The sequence below is a fragment of the Dermacentor variabilis genome, chromosome 7, assembly GCF_050947875.1.
Source record: "Dermacentor variabilis isolate Ectoservices chromosome 7, ASM5094787v1, whole genome shotgun sequence".
NCBI classification, from domain to species: Eukaryota; Metazoa; Arthropoda; class Arachnida; order Ixodida; family Ixodidae; genus Dermacentor; species Dermacentor variabilis.
The window spans coordinates 145973740-145978277 of NC_134574.1; positions in this window are offsets into that span (position 1 = coordinate 145973740).

Below are 4538 nucleotides of genomic sequence, written 5' to 3' on the forward strand. Positions count from 1 at the left end.
TATATATATATATATATATATATATATATATATATATATATATATATATATAATTCACTTTCGGTATGCATTCTCATCAACTACGCCGTAATATTGCAACACTACCGACTGGAAAGAATACAATATCCGCTACAAGATCCAAAATTGAGGAAGAAGCCACCTCCCTATATATGCAAACTACAAACGAATACACATATCCACGGAATTATGATGCACCGGATGCACGCCACAAAATCCTCATACCTGTGCCGATTTTGTGATGCACCAGACACCCTCCAGCACATGGTGTTGGTGTGCCTACAGCGCGACGAAAACCATCAGAATGAAACTTCGGAACCATTACAAGCGATCGAAGAAACGTGGGAGGCAATGTTAAGCAAAGTCTGGTGGACTGGGCCTGGGCCGCTGGCATTAGCCAACGGCTTTCCGGACTGAGAGAGCCGTCCACCTATAGGGCGAAGAAAGGACACTTTCTCGCTGTTCCGCAGAATAAACATTTATTCCTCCTCCTCTTCGGTTTCGGTATAAGAAACTTCTATTTTTGCGAGCTTTATCGCGACGCGTCCGCTCGTAGTTCGAACGAAACATTTCGAATGGAGACTGTTCCATATGTCCACGTTTACGCAAGAAATCGGTCTTCTCGCGCGACCCAAAAATAATATTGTCGCAGTGATTGAAATTAAATTCTGGGATATATTACACGCCGAAACCACGATCTGATTATGATATTAGAGGTTGGATTGGGCCACATTTTGACGAGACGCACAGAAGAGAAACACACAGCACAGAGCGCACCACAGAGATTATGATGCTTTGAGAGGGAACATGATTATTGCGGTTGGCCTTTGAGAGGAATAAGGTGGAATTGGGTTGTGACCATTTAATGCGTAGAGCAGATTACCGGTGGTTTATTGGATTAAGAGAATGAGTATCAGTGAAAGGAAAGCGCACTCGAAAACGGCAGCTCATGTGGCGCGATTAGATAGGAGATTTGCCGCCGTAAATGAAGTTAGCTATATGGCAGAACAGGGACAATTGGGCATTGCTAGGAAAGGCTTTCCTCCTGCAGTTGGGAATGAATGATACTGGTTGTCATATAAGAAAGCACAACATGCAGTATTCTAAAATTTTGCCAGCAACCAGCTTCTTACAAAAAAACATTTATACGTTCCACCCCCATGTATCTGAATATGAAAATCAATCACAAACAGCCTAGATTCCTAACGTGGCGTCGTTATGCCGACATATATATATTCAGGAGCGAAAAAAAAAAAAAAAACGCACGCCCCACACATCTGCAATCCGCATGATTACCGAATCTGATGTCCTCGTTTCGTCTGAAAAAAAAAAAAAAAAAAAAAGAACAGGCGAGAGGATGCCATCGGCGAAAGCAGCTCTAGGGAATCGTCGTGGGCTCTTTCTTCGAGAGCTCCGTCTGTCTTCGTGAACAGCGCCCGTTCTTTCTCGCGTAAACGAGCACTCGAAACAAAGGGCTCACATATATGACAGCCCAGCACAAACTCGCGGTCGGTCGGCTAATGTCCATCACGTGTTCTTTCCATAGGAGTGCTCGCGTTGGCCGGCAAAGACCATCGTTTTCTCGTCGCAGACCGCAGAATGTCGCCTGCCACCGTCCTTCGGCTAACGACGTGTGTCCTTTGAACAGAAGGAGAAGCCCGATTTCACTTGGTACTCTATATACATATAGTGCTCTGAACTTCAACAATATAAATGATCTTTCTCTCTCCGAACTTCAACAAACGCGAGTACTCAAGGAACACTACAAATAGAAGCACTAATACACTCTAGACTGATTGAGTACTCTTTCAGAACGCAGCATTTTCGGTAATTTCGCGGCAATAGGTTGGGCACGTTATAGCGAGATAATTCAAACCAAATGTGTTTCACATCACAAAGATGTTAGGAGTGCAGACAAAAAGCCTCCAGAAGGAGAAACTTGCAGAAATAAGCAGATCAAAGTTCCCAATTTCTACAAAAAATAAAGATGGGTAGCCAAAGCGCCGGTACGGCAGTGTGATGTCACTCATTTCAAAGTATATGCAGGATGTTTTTTAGCTGCACCAAATTTTTTTAGAGATTGCCTATGGCAAATAGCACAATTCTAACCCGTGATTTAAATTGCTAGGTGAGGCGGCCATTGCTTCTACAAGAAATCAAAATGTTCAATGAATAATTAACATAATTGCTCTGTTTAATTTTTAATAAATTACTTTACGCCACATATCTCAATCTACGAATTATAACCGCCGAGTTCGCACGGTGCATCCACTTGGAACGAATTCTCTGGATAGCACCAGTTCCGAGATAACCTTTAAAGTGCCCATCGGAATGCATTGGTACGTGTTCCAGTTAATTTTGTGCTTCAATGCGTAAAACAGCGGTTTCTGAAAAAAAAAGCAACTGGTGTTTACGACACCGAGTACCAAAGCTAGATGCAGCAGAGTGAAACGCCTCAAAGCTCCACACAGTTGCGGTAGGGTCTCCGACGCGACAAGCGCCCGGCTGGAAGGCGGGGCCGCCCACTCAGGTGAAGGCGACGGTGGCGCCACCAACTTAAAAAAAAAAGTAACGCTTCAGCGGGGGGCCCGCGCTGGACCCATAGATGGCTGGACCCACTCCTCCTACGTACCTAGAACACTCTAACCGAACTTTTAGGTAAAAATGGTGACGGCCTAGCCGGCGACTTGTCCACACCCCGGACTTTATGCAAACTAAAGCCCCTTAAACTTCGAGAAGTAGCGACACGCTTTGAAGAATGCCGCCTCCTCCTCGCACGCTCCGGCCGAGGCCGACGCCACGTCGCTATTGGCCTAATAGCATCACGTGGGCTCTCACGCCACTTTTGCTCGAGAAGCGTCAACAGAGTGGCGAGGAGCGCTTTGGCGCCGTTGCTACGCTCGAGCAGTGTAGGTGGCGCCACTGCCGAGGAGGAAGCGTGAAAGAGAAAAAAACGAGGAGGAGTGAAGGCGCCTGAGGAGAGTGTCGCTACGGCTCTCGCCATCTAGTAGCAGCGTGCGGAAGTACGCAGCGCGCGAGAATCCGCCGATGAGCGCGCGCGCGGCATCGGACACCGAACGCGATTGCTTCTCTGTTGGAATTTTTTTTTCTTCCAAATTTTGGGCTGGCAAGTTGGGGGTGCGGCCCTTACACGAATCTGTACGGTACTCACGCTCTAATCGGCACGCTCATCGCCAGTACTAGCGCTGACCGCGTTGCTCAGAGGCGGCCGCGGAGGGCAGAGGCAGCCCTGCTCGGTGCATTCCTTGCAGAACAACAAATTAGCCGTTGGGGACGCGCGAAATACTTCATTGCACAGGCAAACCTGTTGTAGTGGTCTTCGCTGTAGAGTCGTTCACAATGCACATGAGAGATAGGAAGTAGGCCGGGACACACAGAATACCTCGTTGTAGTGGTGTTTGCTGTAGAGGCGTTCGACTAAACAAGCAACAATGTGGAGACTATACCACATATATCTCGCACGGCTTTGGTATTACGATGACAAGTAATGTTTGGACTGCACTCCGTTTCATGCTGCAAATTCTGCGGTCATGAACTCTCACTGTGTACGTTTCGCAGTGAAGTTGCCTTAGCTATGGAATTACCTAGAGATTGCGGATGCATGGTTATGTCAAGTTACATATTATTTGTGCAACTCTTATTACCTTGAGATTTGAGTTTCCAGTAGACATGCTACAGTTTCGTCATGAGTGATGCGCTCTGTGGCCACTGGTTGCAGAAATGTGTAACTTTGCTCATTCGGTGTTGAATAGGTTCAGATCTGTGATGTTTCGCATGCAATAAATCCTTCATATTTTTTTGTCATCAAAGTATGACACTTATTGTTACTAAGAGAGATAAAGAGAAAAACATTTATTCGGACCATCGAGGTGGTTGCCCTTGAGGTCGAGTGGGTGGTGTCCTCATTCCAGAACTCCACTGGCCATGGCTGCTCGACGTACTTGCTGGACGAGAGCTTTTTGTCCCGCCAGACGTATACCTATTATTTTCTTCATACGTAATGCATTATTTCTGGGATACGTATGCAAGCAGTGAGAGAGTCCTACATCTAGCATTGCGTGATATATGTAGAATCGGAGTATAGTTCGTGAAGTTTTTTTGTCTGAAGCCTGCTGGGTGCCATATGTGCCTCCGAGTGTGTAATCATGCAACATTTCATTTGCGATAGCGTTATATTTAGTTTGCACAGGTTCATTTTATCTTGTCTGAAGCCCTCTTGCACATCATGTCTGATCAAGCAACAACAAAAAAAAAAAAGCAGGAAAGTCCTAAAAGTGTTCACCTAAATCACAGAAGCAACAAAAATAATCTGCCAAGGGCATACTAGTTGGTGCCGCCATATGACGCCGCAGCAAACAGAGACTTCATCGAGGCATGTACCTGGATTGTATTGCAAGTCCTTTCAGTACCTATATCATGCAAAGAGCTTTTAGTTTTCTTCATGCCGTTCATAAACAAGCGTGTAGCTGCTAGGGTTCACAGACAAAAGACAACAGCTG